Source organism: Balaenoptera acutorostrata, chromosome 11 (genome assembly GCF_949987535.1).
Source record: "Balaenoptera acutorostrata chromosome 11, mBalAcu1.1, whole genome shotgun sequence".
Lineage (NCBI taxonomy): Eukaryota > Metazoa > Chordata > Mammalia > Artiodactyla > Balaenopteridae > Balaenoptera > Balaenoptera acutorostrata.
This window is the reverse complement of record NC_080074.1, coordinates 83,883,888-83,909,990: the sequence shown is the minus strand read 5'-3', so window position 1 is coordinate 83,909,990 and position 26,103 is coordinate 83,883,888. Positions and strand designations below refer to the sequence as shown.

Below are 26,103 nucleotides of genomic sequence, written 5' to 3'. Positions count from 1 at the left end.
GCCCTGGGTATTTAGCATCTAGTAGATTACTTACAAGACAGCAAGTGCTCAATACATGTTTAGTAATGAATCAAGGAATTAACATTTGTTGTGTCAAGTACAGCTTCCACCAGTGCTGAAGCTTTCACATACCACCTGCCATGTTGCCGCTCTCTGGCATCATCTCCACCACTGATCACTACTTCCAGGAGCCACGCTGATGCAAAGGTCATTGACATAGTCTTGGAACGGCCAATGGCCCGCTCTTCACCCAGCCTGTCTGTGAGGCACAGTTACTGAGCTACTCCAGGGACTACAAACTTTTCTGCTTCCTCCACTGTCTACTCCCCACATTGAATCCCCTTCAGGAAGCCAAAGCAAGTCTAAAGTCCAGTAATTTTTTCTAATACTCAGGGCCACTCTGCACCAGAGAGTAGGGCTGGACCTCCCTTTTTCTTTCTTTCTGGGCATGAAGCCCACACTGCCTGTCTCAATCTGCCTGTGTTCCCTTTAGCTTCTGGCTGGTGAACTTGCCACACACCCAAAATTCAGATTTGGTCCCATGACTTCTTTTCATTTGGAAGAGCTTTGGCTACAGGTGATTGAAAAAGGAGCAAAGCAAATGGTTGCATAGTCTTATTTAATAGTAGAGGTTTAACAGTTGGGAGGTTTTCGTCTTCAATAGTATACCTAAATAATATTGGCTTAAAGAATAAGGACATTTATTACCTCATGTGATGAAATATCTGCAGCTAGCGTGGTTAGTTAAGCTCATTGATGTGTTTTGAGTCACCTTATCTTATATTTTCTTGGCTTTCGCCTTAGGATCCCGAGATGGCTACTTCAAACATCTTCCCATGATACAATGTGCAACAGAAGAAAACAACAGAGGAAAAAATCTTTCCGAGAAACTCCCAGCGGACTTCGTCTTGGGAAACACTTGGCCAGACCAGATCACAGGCCCCAACAAACCAATTACTGGTCCTGATCTGCCACCCTCCCCCCTCCCTTGTTCTTGTGAGCACAACAAACACTTACCCTGCCCAGCTGTCACCAGTGAATTTCTTCAATAGAAATCCAGTATACACAAAAGGTTAACAGTTACCTCTGGGTAGAGGGATTGTAAATGATTTTTCTTCTTCAGAAAATTTTATGCAATGAGAATGTATTACCTTTTTTAAAAAGGTTTCATTTTAAAATAATTTCAAACTTATAGAAAATTTTCTAGAATGCATAATGCCCATATATCCTTTACCCAGAATCACCAATATTTAACATTTTGCCACCATTTGCTTTCTTAATTTCTCTTTCTCTATATATTTTCTGAACCATTTGAAAGTCTGCATATATCATTTTTTTTACTCTATAATATTTGAATGTATATACCCTAAGAACAAAAATGTTCTCTTTCAGAACTGTTTTTTTATAACAGTATGGTGAAAAAATTTAGGAAACTTAACATTGACACATTACTTTAATCTACTACCCATATTCTTATCTTGTCAACTGTCCTTTATAGAAATTCTTTTCCAGGAAGGATCTAGTCCAGGATCAGATATTACTTGTCTTATTTGTTCATCTGGACAGCTTTCTCAATTTTCTTTGTTTTCATGCCACTGACATTTTTTAAGAGAAGGCCAGTTATTTTACATCATGTCCTCAGTTTGTGTTTGTTTGATGTTTCCTCATGGTTAGATTCAGATTATGCATTTTAGGCCAGAATGTTACCTAAGTGGTGTTGCGTCCTTCTCAGAGCATCATATCTGGAGGCATATAAAGTTCATCAGTTGGTTAAGATGTTGTCTGGTTTCCCCACTGATGCATGAATTTTTTCATATTTTAATAACTGGAAACTGAATTTAATAAAAAATTATATGTCATGCTCTCATTTGTACAAAGAACAGTCATTACACCCCCAACAAGAGTTACTGAATTTGAGACATAGAATGGAACTTTAAAGCATCACTTTGCAGGGAAGAAACTGAGGTCTAAAGAGGTAAAGTAACTTGTCCAATGTTAGTATCTAAGGCCAGAGTATACTCTGTCTCTGATCTGCCACCACCACCCTCCCCCGCGCCCCCACCCCCCATTGTACCTTCGAAGCAAAGCACAACAAAGGCTTTCCCTGCCCATCTCCGTCACCAAAGAACCCTTTTCTTCGAAAGAAGAAATCTGCTGCCTCCACTCCTTGCCACTCTATATTATAGTTCTCCCAGGTCTCCCGTCCAGACTCTAGATCCGTTCACGTTAAAACACTATCCATGTCCAAACTGGAAATGGCTAACCTGTTTTATCATTTAAATGGGTTACCTTACTCCCTGGTTATCTCAACAAACTCACCTCTCACTGCTCGCTGCTTACAGCTTGGAGCCAGCAAAAGAATGAGATAAAGAGGCTACACCCCGGCATGCTGGATGCACTCCACAGAGGTGCCTTTGTATAACTTGTGAGCCGAAGAGTAATGATTTTTTTTCCCCTGGCTAGAATCGGAGTCAACTGGGCTATTTTGAAATCTACCAAAGGCAGACTGTCCAAGAACCTATAATTGTAGAGAGGGACAGTCTTTTCTGGCAGTGGTGTCTGTGTGTGCAGGTTGTAAAAGGCAGTATGGGCCCAGCAGTAGATTCAGTGCCAGGAGGGCTGAGGTTTGGACCCAGTGCTATCATTATACTAATATAGTTCCTGTACTGCCATGTTGTTTCACCATAGCAAGCACTGATCTTTCTGTGCCTCCGCTTTTCCTATTGGTGGTGAGAAAAGCCACTCTTACATATTTATACAAGTATAAATATTTATACAGGTATTTGTGAAGACAAATAGAGCAGAGTGAATGAAACAAATCTTAGTGGTTCTTCTACTTACTCATTGTTATGGGACTGTTATGGGCTGAATTGTGTGCTCCCTCCCCAGTTCATGTGCCAAAGTCCTAACCATACCTCAGAATGTGAGGGAATTTGGAGATAGGATCTTTAAAGAGGTAATTAAGTTAAAATGAGATCGTTAGGGTGGGCCCTAATCCCAAAGACCATGTGAAGACACAGAAGACAGCCATCTACAAGGCAAAAAGAGAGGCTTCAGAAGAAACCAATCCTGCCAATACCTTGATCTCAGACTTCTAGCCTCCAAAATTGTGAGAAAATAAATTTCTGCTGCCCAAGGCACCCAGAAACTTTGTTATGGCAGCCCTAGCAAACTAATACAGGGGCCTTAGGAAAGTTACATAACCTTTCTAGGCCGGATAAACTACGTAATTTGTGGCGCCCAGTGCAAAATGAAAATGTAGGGCCCGTCGTTAAAAAATTATTAAGTATTTCAAGACGGCAGCAATGGAGCATTAAACTAAGTGCGGCGTCCCTCTAAGTGCCATGGAACATATTTCCCACCCGCGAAGCCGGTTCTGATTCTAGACTTCAGTTCCCCTGTCTGGAAAGCAGTGATCATAATTGAACTTACTTTTAGGTTTGCTGAGAAGATTAAATCAGATTCTAGGACTAAGCTCTCAGAGAACATGAAGGGGTGACCAAGAAAGGTGTTCAAAGTTTCACATTAAATGTCTTGCCTGGGTTGAGTCCCAGGATCACAAGAATGGTTTGTTTTCTTTATTTATGGCCAATGAGCCATTAGTTAGGGGGAGGGGAGAGTGTGTGTGTGTGTGTGTGTGTTGGGGAGGGACAGTGGGGGGGAGGGGACAGGGACATCTCAGAGCTGAGAGACGCTGCTGGGGTGAACAGTGCGGCTTATTTAATAATTTGCTTACTTATGGGCTTAGGGTCTCTGATGCAGGGCATGAAATTTCTTTCTCCCCCTCCCTCTCTCTTCCCTGCGCCCGAGGAAGTATGCTCCCCCGAGAGTGGCACATGGACCCCCGGAGCTTCCGTGTTGCTGCCTGACTTTCTGACAAAAGTGTTATTATTTCCACACATGTGACTCTTTTATTCTATAAATAAATAAAGCTTTAGAAGGCAACTGAACACAACCCTGATGTCTAAAATAGGACAAGACAAATAAAGCTGACCCTTATAAATTTAATCCTCATTAGGAGGTAAAGAAAGTCAGGGGATTTTGAGTGGCATCTGGGAAGGAGGAAATATTTTCTTTGACATATTTATTACCTTCTGAAAGCCAGTGGTTTGAATGGATTAAAGTAAAATGCCCAACGCTAATAATTTTTCAAACAATAATATCATATGGAAATAATCTCTGGTACAAGACATAAAGTTCTTAATCTTCTGAAATATTTCAACAGATTTTAATTTTTGGTAATACAACCTTTCCTAAGGCAGGGTTGAATCTAGGCTCCAACACTTTTCTTCTTAACATTATGCTGGAATCACTGATTCATAATACCCACTGATTGCCCTTTATTTTCTTTTTTTTTTTAACATCTTTATTGGAGTATAATTGCTTTACAATGGTGTGTTAGTTTCTGCTTTACAACAAAGTGAATCAGTTATACATATACATATGTTCCCATATCTCTTCCCTCTTGCATCTCCCTCCCTCCCTGATTGCCCTTTTGATAGCAAAGTTTAGACTCTTGTAAATGAATCCTACAAGAAAGCAGCACCTGTCCTTGGACCAGTGGTCACTCTCACAAATGTATTCAATAAAAGCAAATTGGGGTTGACTGAGAGAAGGTTTTGTTTTTAGTGAAACAAGAATATGGTAGTAAGATATGTCCTGACTTTATTCTCATTATAATTAGAATAAATCTAAACTCCTTTTAGACCCTAAAAGTTCTGGCTGCTGCTGTGAGAGGTGGTAGAAACATAAAACAATATTCAAGCTCCTTTTCCTTTGGCTTTTATTCATTGTCCCCATAATCATAGGCTCTTCATTCTAGTTGCTTAGAGAAGGAATGAGGTAGAACAGGGTCATGTAATTAATATAATTATATTTAATTGATATGTAATGATAATTACATGTTGAAAACAAATACATTCTGAAATTCCCACAGTGTGTGGCAAAATATACCACCAAGACAAACAGAGGCTGGCCCAAAGTGATGTATGAAAGGAACTTGATTTAGAGACAACCGTGACCAGCAGACCACGTCTTCAGAACTTTTACCTCTTTCAGAATAAAAACACTTCCCTTTGTCCCATTTATTTCAGGGAAGGTAAAATGCTTTCTCATTTATTACCTCACTTGAAATCACGGTATTAGTTAGGCTCTTTCAAGTAATAAGGAGTTAAAAGAGTGTTCAGGTTACTTCAGGTGATGGAGATTTAGGGTGAGTACCTGGGGAATGAAGGAAATGCAGGGAATCACTGGACCACCAAGCCTGCACGTGGTTGAAGATTTAACCGGAACTCTACGTGTCTATCATTCTTGTAACTCAGCTTTTCTCTCAGCACAGACTCTGAGGCCAAAGTGGGTTGAGTCATGCTACTTTCTACCATGTGACCTTGGGTAAGTTACTTAAACTCTCTGTGGCTTAGTTTCCACATCTGTGAAATGGAAACAGGCCTCACAGGGTTGAAGTTAATATATGTAAAGCATTTAAAATAGAATGAGGCACGCAGAAGTTGGTATGTCCTATTATCATTATCATTTTTATTACTGTTGTTATATTTTTAATTACTTCTGCAGCTACTGTCCACTACCCTCATGGTGTCTACTGCTTCATAGTTCTGATTACTACCTTTTCTATGTGTGACTCTCTCACCACTTTTTTACATGTGACTCTCAGCATCCATCCCTTTCTGCTTTATGTTTTACTTGAGTGACTGACTTTCTTCTGATCGCATTTTCTATACCTCATGCTTCTACTTACTCATGCTTCAAGAAACTCATGTTTCTTGCCTTCATTCTGTATGCCCCTTTGCGTTTCTCTGCTCTGCTCTATCATCTGTTTTCTACATGTCTCACATTCAATGTCTTGAGAGAGGTTTTGATAGGGCCACTTAGGGAAAATTCAGTATGGAGCTCTGCTGAAGTGTCCTTATGCTTGTTTGCCCCAGGCTGCTGCCAAACTGCCAGCTGCTGCTGGACTGTTTTGATTCAGGAGGGCATCCATGGTCCAATCTGTACTGTTCAAGGTGGCAAGGGTCTCAGGATATTAACTGAGCATCCTGTGTGTAGGGAACCATATTAGACTCTGCCGGAAGGAGGGTAGCAACATCCAGGGTTCATGGCTCCACCCCAATGCACTCTTTCTTTAGCATTATTGCCATCCCATTTATAGATGAAAAACCAAAACTCAAAAACGTAAAGTGATCCTAGGTCTTATAACTCAGAATACATGAAGTGCTTTATTTAATTTTACCAAAGAAGAGGTGCTATTTCTTATACTTCCTTTTATTCAAGAATGGGTGATGATCTTTTTCAGAAATGGCATCTTGCAATGTAAAAGGTCGTTTTTCTATGGCTATTACATTATATCTAATTCAGAATTCAAACAATGTAGGGTCAAATGGGAATTATCTAAGGTAAAACAAGAGGGAAGAGATTTAAAGCATTTAAAAGACAGCCATACAAAAGTGATAGTTGGGACACTTTCTCTTTGCTTCCTTAATACCTTGGTTAGGGGGCTTCCCTGGTGGCGCAGTGGTTGAGAATCTGCCTGCTAATGCAGGGGACACAGGTTCGAGCCCTGGTCTGGGAGGATCCCACATGCCGCGGAGCAACTAGGCCCGTGAGCCACAACTACTGAGCCTGCGTGTCTGGAGCCTGTGCTCCGCAACAAGAGAGGCCACGACAGTGAGAGGCCCGCGCACCGCGATGAAGAGTGGTCCCCACTTGCCACAACTAGAGAAAGCCCTCGCACAGAAACGAAGATCCAACACAGCCAAAAGTAAATAAATACAAATAAATTTTAAAAAAATACTTTGGCTAGTTTAACAAACCACAGTACCAATTATCTGGCAATTCAGATCTTACACAATCAGCATTCATCAGTGGAAAGGCTCATCTGGAGATAGAATCTGGAAGAACAAGGGAAAGCAGCAGAGTTATAGAATTTGGGTGATAAGATGCTCTAGCCTGAAGATTAGTTTATCAGTAACTTGTTTCAACTTGCAAGAAAGTTCCTTTAATGAAAACGTTTATTTAAAGCAGTTGTCCCATCCTCGTCTTACATCTGTTTTAGCTAAAAGTTATCCCTCTTAGTCCTTATAGACAGAGGTTTCTGGAGTGAAGTCTGACATGCCATTTTAAAATGTAAATTCTAGTTAAGTAGAAGAATTCTAGTTAAGGATTAGGAGAGACTGAATAAAGCAACAGTAAATTAATGATTGTCCAGGTGAAAAGGTGAGTGAGTAGGAATTAATGGATCAGTTGAAGGCCTGGGAGTTGTAGGTGGCACGGGTCCAGAGAATGGGGTGCACCACCATGTCAACCTGGATACATTTTGATGGTAGTGAGCCATGATATATTATTTGAAAAGTGAGCCTTACTTAATATTGTGGCAGGTGAAAATCAAGGTGGGAATTACTGGTTATGAGTGGCGCTCTGTTGTTGATCATGTTCGCACGACCTCTAAAGAGGTCTGTGCACAGTGCGTGTTGGTAGGAAGAAATGGCAGTGACCTGTCACCTCAGGAGAGGCCTGACACCCTGCAGAAATGCTCCGCCTGCTTGGGAAGAATGCTATGCAGACCATCTGCATGGAATGGAAAATAAGAACTGCTGCTATGTGTTGAAAGGGCTCTCCTCTTGACCTCTCTCAGAGAATAGGAATCAGACACACTTTTAAGAAATTGAATTAACTGCATTTGTAAAGGGAATGAATTGTTTAAAGGAATTTAACTTGTTTGAGTCATTAATTGAACATTAATCAAACACCATGAAAAGAGATAGTTTCTATTTTTAGCTGTAAAATTTCCCTTTATAAATAGAATAATAAAATGGGGAAGTCGAATGTAACTAGTTGTTTGGATTTCTCTGGCAGGTAACCAGAGAATAACCAGCACAACCTGGGTTGCAAGGAAAGAGTGATTAAAATAAGACTCTGCTTGGAACGAGATATTGGGCCTATTTCTAACCTGTTTCCATGTGCAGGCAGGGAATGGGGAGGAGTGCTGGGTTCATAAATGATGTAAGTGGTGATAGCTGAGTAGTGGCTCAGTATTCAGCTGAAGGATATTAAAATGGTATCCGGGTTATCACCCATGCCATGCTTAGAATCAGACAGAATAAGCAGCAATTTCCTCTAGAAGGAATTCTAAAGCTAAGCTTGTTTCATTTGAATTTGGGTTCAGGATTTATACCATGTGTTCAACCCGCCCTGTGTTTGTTGATGTGACTGGGATAAGAACAATCTGAGGCACCCAGATCCTTTAAGATCATACTGGTGGAGTTCTTCCTGAATTTCTAAAGGCACAGCCTACAGCAGGTTAGAAGTCTTAAGCAAAAGGCAGCATTCATTCATTCATTCATTCAGTGAATTTTTATCGAATGTCCATAGGGCAATGCATGGTTCTAAATTCCATAACGAATGTAAAGATGAAACAAATTGGCATCCTGTCCTCAAGGACCATAAGGAACTTACAGTGAGAGCCATAAGCCATATATTAAAAATAATAGTACAATTGTTTTCTGTCTAAGAAAAAGGAAAATATGTTTACTGATGACTCATTATGTGTCAGGCAATGTGCTCTGTTACCTTGCATATGACATCAGATCATCGAAACAACCCTGGGCGGTAGATTTTAGTAGAAATGGGCAAAAATCTTCCTTAACTGAGGAAACATTATTAGAGAACATGGGTGCAAAGTCATTCATTTGTGGAATGTGCAAGTATGAAGCAGAGTGGACGTGAAGTTCAGAAAGGTAGGTTGAGGGCCGGGATATAAGGATCTTTGGACGCCAGAGGGGAGTTTGGGCTTTGTTCCTTGGTAAAGGGGAGACGGTCAAGTGTTTTGAACGTAGTCAAGAGTGATTATGACTGTGTTTTGGAGAGCTGCAGCTGGAGGCCTATAAAGACCAGTCAGCAAAGGATATAACCTTGATGAGAGGGGTGAGCCTCTCCTGGTATCTGCATCTAACCAAACAAAGTAAAGGATGTATCCTTGCGCCTGCACAGGCTTGGGGGTGGGAGGAACAAAAAAATGCCAGCTTTCTGTTACTCCAGAGCACGTGGCTGAAAGAGAGTAGATTGTGAACAGTCAGTGCTTTGGATAGATAAAGAAAAGATGGCTTGCAGTCAAAGAGACCTTGGTTTCCATCCCAGTTCTGGGTGTTCTGTAGCAATTTACTTACGTAACCATGCTGAGCCTTTAATTCCTTATGTTAAAATGGGGCTAATGACACTTACCTTACAGGATGGTTGTGGGGATTAAATGAGACACGAGACAGAGGTCTTTGGGGGACTAGTCAGAAAAGCAGGATATGGGTTCCCAGGAGAAAGAATTTCAGTGGTGGGATGTTCTCCCAACTCGTGTGCCCCTTGTTGCCAGATAAATTCAGGCAGGGGCTAGACGGGTACTTGTCAGGACCACTGTAGGTCGTTACATCAGATGACCTTTAGGGTCCATTTCAAGTTCTACTGTTGTTATTCTCTGCAGGTTTTTTCCTGCTTTCACGCTGTCCTCTTCCCTACCTCTACCCCATAGTGATATTATCTGGCAAAACTCATAGGTACTACAGGTCAGGCTGATCATAGGAATAACTAGGCAGAAAATAGGTATCTAGACCTTCAGAGTTACTCAGTGTTGAAACCACAGGAGTTGTAAATGGACTTTTCCATTAAATCAGCTAAGATCCAGGTTAGTGGGTGGGCTCTGGGTACCTGCTCCTCAGGCATCCTAATTTGCTTCCTGCAATGTCCTGATTCTTTGGGGCTTCCCCAAGATACCCAGAGGCCACTGGTTTCAATCTATTCATTGAAGTGTTAGGTCTGTTTGTAAAATGAAGCATTACGGTGAAGCCTAAATGTAGAACATATAAGAGCTGTAACTCTGATTAAGGGGAAGGGGAAGAAGAAAGGGGAGAAGGAGGCTGAAATCTGACCCATTGGTTCCTTCCTCACCTACTCTGGAACTCCTGGTCTGAACACTACTGCCCCAGCTTTGGCCTGTTTTCAGTTTTCCTCTTGAGTCTTTTGTTTTCTGGACTTGGATGGCAGCTGTCATCACTCCAGCTGCAGAGGGGATGGGAGGCAACTTCCTGTTATTCTATCCTGCCATCCTTTTGGGGGTGGGACATTCCCTCCCCCATCTCCTGCTGCTGGTTGTAGAATGTGAACCCTGGCAGGCTTCCTATGACTGGGGCTGGAAGAATGACGGTAGCCACCCGGCCACTGTTGGAAGGCATTTGGGAGAGCAAGGCAGGCAACAGGCACGACAGACAAGTGGGTCCCTCACTGACGGAGAAGGAGGGATGAGTGGCTAAGAGGCAGGTTAAGTGGTTGGTGCAGAAAATACCTGAGGGGGTTAAGGGTTGTTGCATGAATGGTGGGAGGGCAGGAAGACAGAAGGACTGTGGGCAAAGCATTGAGAGAGAGAGAGGGAGAGAGAGAGAGAGAGGAGATAGCTAAGCAGTTATGGTTTCTGGCTATGAGATCGTTTGGGGTTTGGGTGCATTTAAGGAATGGAGGGTGGTTAGAGATGATCTGCTGATCTATTTTCCATCCTATATTTTTATTGAGTGTTTTCCTTGAATTGAGCGTAAGGAATACAAAGAGGTATTAGGCATGCAGCATCCTCTTCAGAGTTTGAGAAGATAGGAAATATATATAACTAGACATATATAACCATATGTTTACACATGTGTACAATATCAATAAGGCTTACAATAACCTTTGATCTGAGTCTTATCAGCCCCATTTTATGAAGGAGGTGATTAGGTTTCTGATGGATGTTTTAATGACTTGGTCAAAGTTACACAGCAAGTAAGTTTCAGAACTGGACAATGGACCACTTTTTCTGTCCTCTGTAGGGCACAGCAAGGACAAGGACGTTAGGCTTTGAGAGAAGGGCGGGACTTAACACACAGAAGAAGGGGGTCAAAAGGAACAAACTTCCAGTTATAAAATAAGTCACAGGGATGTAATGTACAACATGGTGACTATAGTTAATAATACTGTATTACGTCTTTGAAAGTTGCTAAGAGAGTAGATCTTAAAAGTTCTCAAAAACAAAACAAAACAAAAAACCCCACAGAGCTCTCACACACAGAAGAGAGTGGGGATTCCAGGTAGGCCAGAAGGTGAGATGAAAGTAGACCAGTTTGTAGTGGAATGTTTCCCAGGAGTGAAGTGGGAGATAAGGTGGGAAAGGTACATAGAGGCCAGATCAGGGAGAGTTTTAAATGGCCAGCTAAGAATTGCAGGGAAAGGGGGGCCTGATTTAGAGGAAGATGTTGATAGCAATACCAAACTGTTTTAGCAAATTCATTTGGAAGTGGTGCACAGAAAGACTTAGTGCGGGGGAAAAATGGATTCAGAAATATGTTAGGAGCTTGGAATAGTGTAGGTCTGACAAACAGCATGATGGTAATAGTACATAAGTTGGTCTGTGAGAGCACTGGCCTGGGTCTGTGGATTATTTTTAGCATTACAGTGTTTGAGTGTGTGTAGACTGTGGGCAATCCCTACTCTAAAGAGAAGAAATAGCTTCGGAATCAAATGAACTTTGGTTTCAACTGCAGTTCTGGGCGTTCTGGAGCAATTTACTTATGTAACCTGCCGGAGCCTTTGATTCCTTTATGTTAAAATGGGGCTAATGACGCTCACCTTACAGGATGGTTATGGGGATTAAATGAGACACAGTGGTGGACTCTGTACATCCCTTCTACAGTCTTTGCAGAATGGTGAAATGTATGACATGTTGTCATCCATCAAAAAACAAACAATAAAAACCAACAGAAAGTCAATGATTAGTTCATTGTAATTCCAGAAGATGACGGATAATATATCTATATCTCATATAAAGAGGGCCACGTTTCACCATTCAGCTCTGCCTTGGAGTAGTTATTAGGCAAATTGAAAGACCCATTTCTGGAGAATCTTTCTGTTCTGTTAGCCAGGGGTATTACACTGCCTGATACACGCCAGGGTTAAACGTTAGTTAATTCTTAATTGATAGCTCAGCCACTGCAATTGGTTTCATTCAACAGTAATTATTCTCATGTGGCTTGTTGAACTCAGTTGTGAGATCCCCCCCCCCCCCTTTCAGTTGTGCATGAAAACAGCAGACTTAGGGTCTTTAGAAAGGTAAATAGTTATTTTTTTTACTTCGGAGGTTCAATTTTATTTGCCTGGAAGCTCGCGTGCTGTGATTTTCGTCGCTAAAAGCAAAAGCAACCACACGGTCGATAACTCCCCTGGTTAACGATCCAGAGGATTCTCCTCCATATCTTCCCGAGGTGCTTTTGAAGTTCTAAATTTCCCTTCTAAGGGAACGCCCAGCAGTCCCAAGATAAAAGGGTAGCAGAGCGAGCTGGCGGTTTCTTTTATTTGCCTGACTTCAAGCTAGCCATTTTCTGCTCCACGCGCCGCCGGACTCGGACTTGCCCGTGACACAGAGGCGATTGTTTTTCCTTCAAAAGGGGGCTTGGGTGGGTTAGTTTCATTTCTGACCTGGGAGGTGGTAAATGCGCCAAGAGAAGTTTAAAACAGGACCCGCAAGGATCTGCCCCATACCATTATGCTCCTTCCCTTAGAGCAGGAAAGGCAGCATTTTTTTTCCAGCAACACCCACTTCCAGCCCTCGCTGGGCTTCGCGAGGAATGTGTAAAATTAGTGGGCTCCTCTGAGTGACAGTCCGCGGGCCCAATCAGCGCGAGGCGGGAGGAGCCGACGCCCCCCCCGCGCACTCTCTTTGGCTCATTCCTGCGGCGGGGAGAAGGGAGGGCGCGAGGGAGGGGAGGTACCTGGGACTGGGAGTGATGTCAGCTCCCAGCTCGGTGCCTGCCCGGATTCCTGACATGGTGTAGGGCCGAGAGGGTGGGGAAGGCGGGAGCGGGGCGGGAGAGGACTTGGGGTAGCCAGCCTGTGGCGGGGCCAGAGTGCCGGCGCTTTGAACTCCGGGCGAAGGTGAACCAGAACTTTTGCAAGTCGTGCAGGCGGCTCTCTTCCCTCAGGCAGGTAAGGGAGTTCGGCTCCTCTCTGGGACCGGAGGGCAGTGGCACCGTTGTGCGGTTGCAGCTGCTCCTCCTTCTCGCCGCTCGATTTCCTTTTCCAGCTTCCTCCTGTTTCCCAGTGGGAACGGGCACTTTTTGGGGGGTGGGGTAAGGGCTTAACTCCTGGGGCTCCCAACTAGCTTATGTGTGAAAAATACCTCCAGGATAGGACCTGTAAGATCTTGTCTGGGTACTTAAACCCTCCACACCCCAGTCTCCTAGCAATACTTGAGACCCCCAGTCGGAGACGTGGAGTGTGTGTGTGTGTGTGTGTGTGTGTGTGTGTGTGTGTGTGTAGGAGGGGTGTTATTTTAAAATGTCACAAAAAGTTTATGGAATATCGACTCAAAAATTATGCTCTTGGAGAGAGAACAAAAGTTTTGTATTTTTTTTTGGGCTCCCCTGTGGCCATGTTGATTTAAATGAAAGTCTGTCATTGTTATTCTTATACATTCTTATATAGGAATATAAAAAATCCTTTTATACAGTCCAGTCAGGTTGTGAGAAATTCATATGGGGTGTATTAATTATGAGCTTGTGGGAAAACCGGTCTCTTGGGGGCACATTTCAACGCCAGCTCTTTTTCACTCATATTTTAACGGAGAATTCCTTTGGTTGCCAACTTTGTGTTCTGGAGGGTTTAGGAAGGCTGCTGAGAATCTTCAGATCTGTCTTCTGTGGCTGTTTGAGAGAAGGATGAGGGCTGGTAGTTGTTTTCATGGATCTATTTTAGAGAAGCGAGTTTTAACAGGGAAATGTGGCAGAAGGCGCGGCATACAAACTCTTAATTAGAGGAACATGAATTTTTCAACATGTGGGACCAAAACAAATCCTTCCTTTCAATAAGAAGTGCAGAGAGCAATAGAAGGAGAAGTTGATTTAGTGCCCCAGTTTGGTATTTAGGGGAAGCAATTGCCTGTCGGGAGCAAAAAGGTATTTTGATAAGTGGAAGTATAGAATTCTGATTTTGTGTTTATTTCCTGTTTCAAATCCTTTCTATTTCTTGTTTAGAGATTTTGTGTGCCTGGGTCACTAACCGAGTATGATTAACTTTCTGGGGAAAAAATTATGGAGTCATAAGCTTACTCAGAACCCTCCCTCCTCAGTGCTGAAGGCTTTTTCTTTTGGAGAAGGAAAGAAAGTGTCTGGGCTGAGACTTCTGAGTCAAGTTTCCCTTTTCTTTCACCAGAGTGCTTCAGCAGTGAGGATACTTCTCTTGCCAGGTCGGGAGGAAACGGGCGTGGACTTCTTTGTGAGTCAAAAGCTGCATCCCAGGTGCCTGTAGGTCAGGGCATTTCCGGGAGAGGAGGAAAGAAAGAAGTCACATCACTGCATCTAATAAACCCAAGTCGGGAAGTGTGGAGATACAGGACTTCGTCGATGGGGTTCTCCCTCTTTCTAGCCAGATGACATTTAGGTGTCAGGGCAAAAAAAGAAGTGTTTTGTTTGCTGTTGTTTATAAAACACCTGGATCTGTATTGCTCTTGAAAAATTTAATTAGCAGAGGGTAGATTAAAAGTAGGCTTTTTGCAAAGGCAAGGTATGCTTGACTGGAAAGACCAGAACATTTTAATTTTGGTTTGTGTTTTGCACTAAGAAACAGAAGTTGCCTAATGCCACTGAAATAATGGTGACCAAGTCTTTTCTGTTTATGTTCTGTAGGAAGTACATAAACCATACGGTATTTTCCAATGTACTTTTTCAGCAGGAAAGAGCAGGAGGTGAGGTGGAATTCCTGTGGGCTGGTGTGAGCTCACTGGAGCCTTGGCTGATGGAGTGTTCAGGCTGCTGTTTGTGATACCCAAAGACAAAGCTGCAAAACTCAGTCAAGTAGTATCTTGAGGATGTTATCCTGATGTGCCAAATTCAGATTTATACGTCTTTCCAGGAAACGAGTCCCGGCTTAGGGACTTGAATATGTCAAAGCTTTAAATTGCATTCACAGTTTGTGGAGTAACAGTAATTGTACATACTTAGGTTTAACCAATATTTCTCTTTCTCCATCTGTGTGTAGGAGGCAGATGTGGTATAGTCAAACATGGTGCTTTTAAAGGACAAAACTTGAAAGACGTTTGAGTTATTGAGAAAGGTAGGATCAGGTTTTGGTTAAATTCTTTGACCCGCAACTCTCATAGTTACGATAGCTACTTTAAAAAAAAGGATAATCTGGCCTTTGTGGGCAGATGTTGACTTGAAATTCAGGGCACACTGCTGTTGCAGATCAATAGTGCCTAATTTCAAGGGCATTGTAGACATTTCTTGGAAACAAGTTCAGTGAGAGAGAGTTCATTAACTGTTTATGTAGTCTTTTTGTCACTCACTGTGCCAGCCTGAGATAAATCAGAACAAGGTCATTTTTTTTCCCCTTAGTTACTGACTAGCTGACTTCTTTTTAAAACCTGTTGTTCATAGTCATGAAATATTTGTATTTTTATAGTTAATTTAGATTATGTTGGTAATTTGTTACATTAAAAGTAACTTTTTGAGGTTTTCAGCTCCCATTTTTAAAAATATGTATATCCCAAATAGCACATTTTTCCAGCTTAACTCAAAGAGGACCTCATTCATCATTCTGTCTTTTATTACATGTTTCTGACCTGATTTGAATTACCTGTTCAAAACAATGAATGAATGAGTGAATGAAATGTATGAATATCTATTCATATTTGGCTCTGTGTCTTGATTCTTTATTAAAGAAACGTTCCTTCAAGGCGAAAACATAGGCAAGAGACAGTGTACAATGATGACTTCTTTATTCCCAGAGATTTCCCTAGAAAGTCATGTTAGTTTTCAAATTAAGAAAAAAATCCCAGTTGAGCAGCCAACTGTGAAATCTTTCAGGGAGCCATGATTTTATTATTGTTTTTTAACCATGGTGGAACAGATGGGTTTAAGTATGAGAGTCAAAGCTGTTAAGGTTAGTGACACTGGTTGTTGTTTGGGGACAAAGGGAACAAAGTGTTTGTCCTCTGGCCAGCATTTCCCTTCACCTAAAGGTTGATAATTTCACAATTAAATCAGTCATCAAACTGACCCCAAATCGACACTATCCAAAAACCACTCTGGGCTTGTGCAGTTCTTTGCATCTGTAGTGTGTTATGTCCTTTGTTTCTCAAATTCATAGCAGTGCATGTCAGAACCATTTTCCTAGCCAAAAGCCTACAGCTTTTGTCACATATATCACCACCATCAAGACCGATGCTTTATTAAATGGAGCTAATGGATTAAAAAACCGAAACTGAACTAACCCACCCTAGAAAATACAAAGACTCTTCTATTTCTTTTACTCTCTTTATTTTAAATATAGTAATTATTGATGCCAGTTTGGCATTGGTTGATAATGTTTCAAAAAGCCAGGTGGTGAGGGTTTCTTTCCCTTCAATACTTTTTCCCACTTTTAAGGATCTAAAACACCAAACAACTGGATTTTAGATGGAAAAGTGGGCCCTGCCAGCAGTTTTAAGTTTGCACACTTGTTAGGCAGTTTTTGAAGGAGAGGAGGGTTTGAGTGAAACCTCTACTAGCCTGTACTCCTTGAAGAGCTTCTATTTTTGAAATGTGGGTTTGGACTCTGAGTGATCCAGGTGGGTGTGTTGTCTCAGTTTGTTACTGAACTTTGGTTGCGTGTCTCCCTAGAACTTGGTGTGACTCACATTTTGACTGGCCCACATTCACATCCTTGTTTCTGTTGGCAAATGTAATGAGTTCAGAATAGAAAGATCGTGGAGTGGTTTCTGTATAGAGGTGCACCTAAAAATGCCCATGACTGAAGGAATTGTACAAACTCAGATTGCATTGACTCTCAGTCATTCTGGTAAAGGCTCATGCCTCAAATGTGGACCGTGGAGGAAGAAGATCAAGTACCATAACTTTTAGGGCTGGCCACAGATTTTATGGACACCCTTTGAACTCGAATAAGGCTAGGTATTTTCACCTCTCCTTTAACTTAGAGAAATTAAGCATTTGTCAAAAAAAAGCAGATGCAAGTTCAAGGGAGCAGGTGTGCTGATTCCTCGTGTTGTGTGTGGGTTAACAAAGGAAAACTTAAGTTTACCTGGTGAGAGAGACTAAAGATGCTGTTTTCAGTGGCAAGTCCATTCATAAGTAAGTGGCCAAATTCTTTAGGCAAGCAAGGTAGTTCTTGGGAAGAAGTAGGTGGGCCCATCTGAAACTGTTTTACCTCTTCCATGCTATGAATGTAACTATGAACCATATCATTGAATATGGCTATGTCATCTTGTATTTCCTGTGAGCCTAGGATATAGCTCACAAAAGTCCTTTTGCTGGCTTTCTGTCACCCTTCTCTCCATATATAGTACTTTTCACAAATATAATCTCGCCATCACAGAACTGTATGAGGTTTTTATGAGGAAAGTTTATTGAACTTACTTTATTTGAAAAAAAATGAAAACAGGCTAAAACTCTGTGGTCTACTTAACTTGATAGTGTGGCTGCAGTTGCATAAATAATATCCCTGCAACCATTATCTTTTTCTAAAGATAATGCTTCTCATAACAACACGTGGTCGAGGATTTTATTTTGCTTGAATTGGAATTTGAACTCGCTCTACTTTTTCGTATGAATGATGGAAGAGTCCAATGAGCCTGTAGGTTCTCATCTAACATAACTCTGGCAAGTGAGTGAGTTGGAGGAAGGGAAACAGCGACGACGCAGAAGAAACACTGATTGAACCTGCGAGTCTGCCAGGACGGTTTGTGTGAAGTCACCTGGGTCTCGGTGTTTTTCCTCTGGATCAGCTGCCTGGATGCTTCTGTAAAACTTTCACATTTTTCCAGCCTCCACCCCCATCAGTGGGTGACTTTGCACAACAAAGAGGGCTTTTAAACACAGATTTAAGGTTCTTCTATTGCTTTCTTCTCAGGGTACCTTGATTCTCTAGGGTGACTTGCATTCTACATTACCCTGTGGAGCAGACACAGATAGATGTCCAATCATATCCATCCTGCCCACTTTTTCCTTACAGCTGAACTATTTTAATTCACCGTGATAGTTAAAAAAAAAAAAAAGTTTGATTTCCCAGAATCTCTTGCAGCTGGGTGGCGTCTAAGTGACATAGTCCTGGCCAGTGAGATGCAAGTAACTGGGAGGGGCTCTCCCGCACAGTCTTATAAGGGGACGGCCTCTGTGAGCTCGCCCGTGAGGCTATTGCTCTTTGTACTTCTCCTTCTTTCTCCCAGGAGCAGGGATGCTGTTTTCTAAGCGGAGAAGCCATCTTGTGACCAAAGACGAGAAGCTTGAGGGGTAAGCAGGTTGGCAAGTTGATGGCCTTCTGGAACGGCTGTACCAGACCTGGTCTGCCCACCTCTTGATTTATTTTAAGAAAAATAAATCTCCATTTGGTTCAACCACAGAAGTTGGGTCTGTTACTTGAAGCCAAATGTGATCCTGACAGTTTAAATTTTAAAGAAGTCATAGTTCATCTTTTCTCTCAGAATTAAAAGGCAGCATCCTGGATGACAAAAAAAGGGTTCAGACTTTGGAGCCCTACAGACCCTCAGCTTGACTCTTGGCTTGGCTATTGATTACAGTCTAATCTTGGCAAGAAATTTAACTTCTTCGGGTTTCAGGTTTCCTCTCTGTAAGATGTGGGACTGATGTTTGTCTCATAGAATTTTCGTCAGTATTGGAAATTATTAATAGAAATAATAATGACAAATTTGGTACATAGATTTTCAACAAATGGTGGCAGCTATTACTGAAGGAGAGTGTAGTGAGGAGCCTTAAGAAGGAGAGGCAAGTAATTCAACTTCTAGTAGGTTCTCAGTAAACATGGATTGAATGGCTGAATGGTGGATTAGCTTTATGGCTGCAACCACTTGCCTCCATCTACTTAACATTCATTCCAAAACAACACCCATCTCTTATCCTCAGTCCCACCTGCCTACACCAGAATACTTGGAGCTTTTCTGTTCTCCAACTTTGGTTGAAAAAGCAAAGGGTATTCTTATGACAGTTTTATTACCTGTAAGCATAGAGATGAAGGGGGTGGGCTCCCGAGTCAGACAAATGTATTATAGATTAGAATCTCCTGTCCTTCTGAGCTGTGTGATCTTGTCTTCTGTGAAATGGGGATAATTGGGTGGGTAATGAGGATTACATACAGTATATGTGAAGCATCAACAGCTGTGGTCCTGGCACACAGTGAACACTGGATTGATGATGGATATTTTTACTATTTCATTGAACATTTGTTAAGCAATTCTTGGCCTTGGTACAAGGTCCTCTTGGAGATATAAGGACAAATAAAACATGGTCTTCATCCTTAAGAATATGCATATACAGGAGATGGGGGCAGAAATGAGGTGACCCTCCTTACACATAACCGTAGTAAAAAACAGATTTAGAAAACTATTTAGCTGTTAAAAAATTGGGGAAAAATATACTGACTTAAACAGATGTCTATGATATGTGTTTTAAGAAAAAAAGCCACCAAGCATACATGTATAAGTTATATTTGTCAATGCAGGAGAAAAGTTGCTAAATGGGGTGGTTTGTGGAGGATGGGATGAGGATGGCAGGGAAGTTGAGGGACCTTTAATTTTTTTTTATAGCATATTAATGTTTATTTTACAACACTCATGCATTACTCTTGAAATGTAAAAAGTATTCAAGTTTAAAAAATCAAGTTGTTGGGCCTCTTGAAGGTAGGTGGTGGAAGATTGTGCTGTGAGAGAGCACATTGGGCTATGAACTTGAGCAAAGGATTTGGTTTAGTGGGATCCCACTAGAGGCGGTAGGATTTGAATGGGCCTTGAAGGATGAGTAGGAATTTTTGAGGAGGCAGTGCGGGGAATGAGCATGCTTGGATTTGGAGCAAAATGTAGAATATAATTAGATTAGTTTTAGAGAAAGATAAGATGGAAAGATCAATATTGTTAAGAGAGGTAAGATATACGATAGCCAGATCTCAGAGGGTTTAAAAAGAGTGACATAATGTTTTAAGATGAGATTTTTTTAGTGTGTAAGTTGGGGAGGGATCTGAGAACTATTACTTTATAAAAATGACTCTTGGAATAGTATGTTGAGTGTTAGGAGGGGTATTAGGAGGGGCAAGGGGAGGGGGGAGGGATAGAACAACCTGAAGAAAGGCACACAGCAAAAGTTAAATTTTAATGGGAAATATGGTGAATTAAGATTTGATCATCTGGAGTTTGAGATTCCATCATGACCCACAGTAATCTACCTTCATTTTCTCATTGTGTAAACACGTAAAATCATAGAACCTGTCTCATTGGATTTTTAAGAGAAAAACCACAACAACAATAATAATAGCTAATGCTTACATAGCACTTGGTATGTACCAAGCACTGTTCTAAGTGTCTTACATATTTTAACTTAGATTTAATCCCTACATCAGCCCTGAGAAAAGGTACTGTTCTTATTCAAGATGAGAAATCTGAGACACAGAGAGGCTAAGTGAATTTCCCAAGGTCACACAGATTGTGTGTGTTGGACTCAGGATTTATTTATTTATCTATTTATTTATTTTATAAATTTATTTATTTAATTTTGGCTGCGCTGGGTCTTCATTGCTGTGCACAGGCTTTCTCTAGTTGTGGTGAGCGGGGGCTACTCTGTTGCGGCGCATGGGCTTCTCATTGCGGTGGCTTCTCTTGTGGAACACGGGCTCTAGGTACGCAGGCTTCAGTAGTTGTGGCATGTGGGCTCAGTAGTTGTGGCACACGGGCTGAATTGCTCCGCGGCATGTGGGATCTTCCCAGGCCATGTCCCCTGCATTGACAGGCAGATTCTTAACCACTGCGCCACCAGGGAAGTCACTGGACTCAGGATTTAAATGCAGATAGGTACAGTCTCCAGGGTCAGTATCCTCAACCACTTGTACATGGCATGTGAAAAGCTATTAAGAATTGTTAGTTGATTTTATTCACATGAGGATGTTAAGCAAGAATTTAGAAATTCAGGTTTGGAGTTTAGTCCCTCAAGTGATGGACCATCTCCATAGGGCTGCTGCCTAAAGAGCGAGAGTAGGTGAACTCGCCCAAGAAGAGGATGCAGAATAAAAAAAGAAGCACGTACACAACCTTCAGGGAACTCTTGACATTTAGACATGGTCAGGCCAAAGAAAAGTTATTAAAGGTGATAGAGCAGGAATGCCCAGAGAGGTGGAGGTTGATGGTGGCAAGGGAATGAAGCACACCCAACACAAGTGGACTGTCCACGCCATCCACTGCTGCAGACCCGTTACAAGGACGGGTCTGAGAAACGGCCCCTGGACCAGCCGTCTGGCCATTCGTGAGCTGGGAGAGCAGTTTCAGCACAGTAGACGTGGAATCCAGAATGCAGGAGATTGAGGAGTACATGGGAGGTGATGAACCTCAGGCTGTCCCGTTTGCCCAGCCTGTCAAGGAGTTCAACAAGGAGATACATGCTCCGACAGCGTGGGTTTGAGAAAGGTCCAGGCAGAGAGGGTGATATGAAAGCAGCAAACAAGAGGGGAGAAGGAGAGGGATAGATGGAAATTAGGCGGAGAGTGCGGGTTAGCTTTGAAATCTGTAAGAATGCTCCTTCAGATGGAATGGAAGAAAGGATGGGAGAAATTGGGGGAAAAATGTGATTGGAAGAGATAAGAGCTGAGTGAGTTCACCCCAGGCAGTCTGCATTTTTTTTTTTTTTCTTCAGTCTAATAGGAGACAGTGGGAGGAAATTCATAGACAAGTAACTCAGGCTCCAGAGAGCCTGGCTCTCCAGGATTATTGGGACAGAGGAAATTTGAAAGAATGACAGAAGTCTCTCATCTAAACAATGCGAACTGACACATTTGCCAGGATTGTGTCTCCAGGCAGGAAATTAATTTATTGAAGTGGAAAGTAGTGGCACAGAAAAGAAGAGGAGAATGAAATGAGACAAAGGAAAACTTGACTGTATTTGAAGCAGGAATTTTTAGACACCAGACTGAACGGTTCGCAGAACAACTTCTCAGGGGACACCTGAGCGTCCTGAGTGATGGGAAGCAGCCGGGTTCTGGAACCGCAGCCTGGGTTTGGTTAACACTGAACCACCAGAGCACCAGGGAATACTCTATAAGGGGGAGTTGTCCAGCAGAGAGACCTCTGCATTACATGCTGCTCCTGGTAAGGTCTTTAATCTTCAGTTTAACTGATTATTTCTAGAAAGATCTTTGGCCAAAAGACATTGGGTTGCACTGTTTCAGCAGATTTGTTGTTGCAATGACATGAGTGGGATGAGAAAAGGACTGAAGCAATCTAATAATTAAGAGTGTGGTACTAAAAATCAGCACCACTCCCATCAATCCATAGGTGGGTCCTTTGGGGGTTGCTTTGAATGATGTCAGTAAAAACGTATCCAGGCGTGGGCAGCATATTTATACAGGCATAATATTCTTGAGTTCAGTGGTTCTCAGTGGGACCAGATACATAATTAGTGGAGCCCAGTGTAAGATGAAAATGTGTGGCCCCTTGTTCAAAAAGCAGGAAAAAGTGCTGTTAAAGGTACTAACATAAAAAGCTTTTCCTTTTCTCCCATAGTCTCTCTCTTTACTCATCATGGTGTTTATTTGCTATTTAATGTCATTCTAAGTGAAGGAAAATTAAAAGTAAAAACTATCAACATGAATTTCATTGTTCATCTTTATATTATGCAATGCCAGTATTAAATGCAAATATAAGAGTGTTTAACACGTATGCAGAATTACTGAAGTCACACACTTCGTAGTATTTTGTAGTTTGTAAATGCATTTGTATATTCTTCCTACCAGAACACAGGAAACACTGCACAAAACTGACTACCCTTATTTCACGTCTCCATTTGCACAGTCTATCAATCTGGCTTATAGAAGGAAGGACTGAAAGGAAAAAGAACCATGGGTTGCTCTATCGTTCCTTCTTCTGTGCCGTCATCTTCAGCGTCAGTGGTTGGTTAATACAGGGGAGTAACAGGAGTAAGAGGATATGCAAGGATTCTTTGGTTGTTAGTGTTTCTTAGAAAGACACTGCCTTGTTTCTACATGTACAGCAAGTTCTGGATTGAATAGAAAGCATGGCCTCTTGTTGCTGTCAGCACCCACCCACCTGCTTACTCAGCTGCGTTTGTAACACACTTACCTTGAACTCGCTTTGAGTCTTACTGAAGTCCATGCATCGTGAGTCCACCAAAATTCTGTGCTTATGGGGCCCTGCAAACACTATTATGAATAGGGCAGCAAGGAATGGTGGCCACATGTATTAAACAGATCTCCTCTGCTCACATGCACGGTCCACAGTGCCATCAGACCTCATTTACAGAACACAAGTTCAAAGTTTATTAGGAATCTTGACCTCATTTACAGAACACAAGTTCAAAGTTTACGTTATTAGGAATCTTGATGATGACAGCAGAGCATTAAACCAGGTGTGGGGCATTTCTGAGCCTGGGGTTCTGTGTGTGACTACAGGTTACAAGTCCATGAAGCTTGCCCTGGTTCTTGGAAGTCAAAGAGCTCAGTTTTAAGCCTGAGCTACATTCTGCTCTTAAAGTCTCAGCTTCATTATCAAAGTTTACAGTGGGTCAGGTTTGTGTGTGGTATCCTAGAGACCCCCTCCTGGCCATCAGCACTGTCATTTTTGCCTTTCAAGTGTTTTCTGAATCACTCTCCATTCCTTCCGCCAGTGCCTTGGTTTACATCCCCATCAACTCTGACATAGACCCTGCAGTTAGTCTCTTCCCTGTATTCTGCACCTCATCGCCAGACACATCTTCCAAATAAACCTTTGGTACAAGGACACCCTGCCCTGCCTGGTCCTTGCTTTGATCTCCTGCGGGCTCTGGCTTGCAGCAGAGTTCTCACACTGGTGGGCCTGGGATGAAGACTGCCTGCAGACAGGTTTGGTTTGACCTACGCAGTACTTTAAGAAATTTACGCCAGTACTTAAATTTTTTGGAGATTTCACTTACTGAAATTCAGATTTAACAAAGAGAAGATCTGGCTGCTCTGGGCTCTTGTTTCCTTGGGCTGTGCTGGTGCCCTAGAGAATAGGAGGACCTGTGGACACGGGGAGGAAAATTGACTCTTTGTTCTGGCAAAACCTTCACTTTCGTAGATCTAGAGCATGTATTTGCCTGTTGTTTTCAGGGAATGCTGTGAAGCAATTGGAATGCTGATCTTTTAATTTGAGAAGTTAAATTCTCCAACTTTATAATGTAGGTTGGGTGTATGCTTTGTAGCAGCCCTTGTTTTTTTTTTTTGTTTTTTTGGCCCTTGGTTGCTTTTTTTTTTTTTTTTAACTTTGGGTTTATTTATTTATTTCTTTATTTTTGGCTGTGTTGGGTCTTCAGTTCTTGCGACGGCTTTCTCTAGTTACGGCAAGTGGGGGCCACTCTTCATCGCGGTGCAGGGACCGCTCTTCATCGCGGTGCGCGGGCCTCTCACTATCGCGGCCCCTCCCGTTGCGGGGCACAGGCTCCAGACGCGCAGGCTCAGTAATTGTGGCTCACGGGCCCAGCTGCTCCGTGGCATGTGGGATCTTCCCAGACCAGGGCTCGAACCCGTGTCCCCTGCATTAGCAGGCAGATTCTCAACCACTGCGCCACCAGGGAAGCCCTCTAGTTGTTTTTTGAAGTTATTCTCTGTGCTAGGGACTTTGCTTGCTCCATTTCACTTAAATATGAGGGCGACATTAGCATTATCTCCATCATACAGATGAGGAAACTGAAAGCTTTCCCCAAAACTGATGCTCCAAATGGCTTATCTCTGGTTATATCTTAATTCTTCAAAATAGATTATATACTTGTTGAAGGCCATGACTGTGCCTTTGTTGCCAGGCCCTGCTACCCAGTAGGGACTCAGTGAATGTTTAAGTGATGAAAGTAATGGTTCATTCGGCCAATATGCATTGGGGCCTAGACAAGGCTCCATGGGGATGCAAAGGAGACTCAAGTAGTATCAGTTATATTGTAAGATAGACCTCCTCCCTGTGCACAAAGACAGGATAGTTTTTTTTGTTTTTTAAAGAGGCAATTTTTTTTTAAATACAATTTAATTCTATTTTAATTGATAGGAAATCACCTCCAAGTTTATGTAAATCTTTCAAATTCCTAGTACATTTATTTTTATTTATTTATTTATTTTTGGCTGTGTTGGGTCTTCGTTTCTGTGCGAGGGCTTTCTCCGGTTGTGGCAAGCGGGGGCCACTCTTCATCGCGGTGCACGGGCCTCTCACTATCGTGGCCTCTCTTGTTGCGGAGCACAGGCTCCAGACGCGCAGGCTCAGTAGTTGTGGCTCACGGGCCCAGCTGCTCCGCGGCACGTGGGATCTTCCCAGACCAGGGCTCGAACCCGTGTCCCCTGCATTGGCAGGCAGATTCTCAACCACTGCGCCACCAGGGAAGCCCAAGACAGGATAGTTTTTGATCTTGGGCTGTGGATTTAGATGAGCCTATAGCTGTGTCTCAGTTTCTTCATTTGTAAAATGGGGGCAACAATAGTACATAGTTTGTAGCAGTGGTTTTAAACTGGGGTGATTGTGCCCTGTAGTAATCATTTGGCAATGTCAGGAAACATGTCTTGTGTCACAGCTAGGGGTGGAGGGAAGACTGACCTTCAGTAAGTCACGTCCAGGGATGCTGCTAAACGTCCTACAATGCACAGGACAGGCCCCTTCCCACAACGAAGAAATAGCCCCCAATGTCTGAAGTGCTGAGGCTGAGAAACCCTGCCTTGTAGGCTCCTGAAGATGAAACAAGATAGTGAATACAAAGAGCTTGACATAGTTAACTGTTACTCTAAGAAAACAATCTCAAAGACTGCAAAATCAGCTTTTGGGAGGGCGAACCCCAAAAAGATTAATTTCAGAATATCTGTGATTCTTGCTGAGGAAAAGCCTTATGCTAAGGATTTCATGCTGTCTTGTTTAGAAGTGACAGACTCACTGGAGATTGTGTGTGTTAAAGGATTTCATGCTGTCTTGTTTAGAAGTGACAGACTCACTGGAGATTGTGTGTGTTACACTGTGTACTAACATGAGCTGGCGTGGATTTATCAAAGCTGTAAAAACAATTATTAATTTTTAGGGTGTTCCTGATAAAC

The 26,103-nt window shown here is 42.3% G+C and overlaps 1 protein-coding gene across 4 annotated transcripts in view; it reads left to right on the top strand.

The window, feature by feature from the left end:
- The first annotated feature begins 12,838 nt into the window (after positions 1–12,838).
- Positions 12,839–26,103, top strand: part of PPFIBP1 (PPFIA binding protein 1) — a 194,802-nt gene continuing 181,537 nt past the window's right edge. For 3 of the 4 annotated variants that reach the window (XM_057555998.1, XM_057555996.1, XM_057555997.1), the window contains exon 1: positions 12,839–13,005. The gene's annotated coding sequence lies outside the window, so the exon portion shown is untranslated. Of the gene's footprint in view, positions 13,006–18,238; positions 18,303–26,103 lie in introns of all 4 variants that reach the window. The other variant, XM_057555999.1, reaches the window with a different exon arrangement.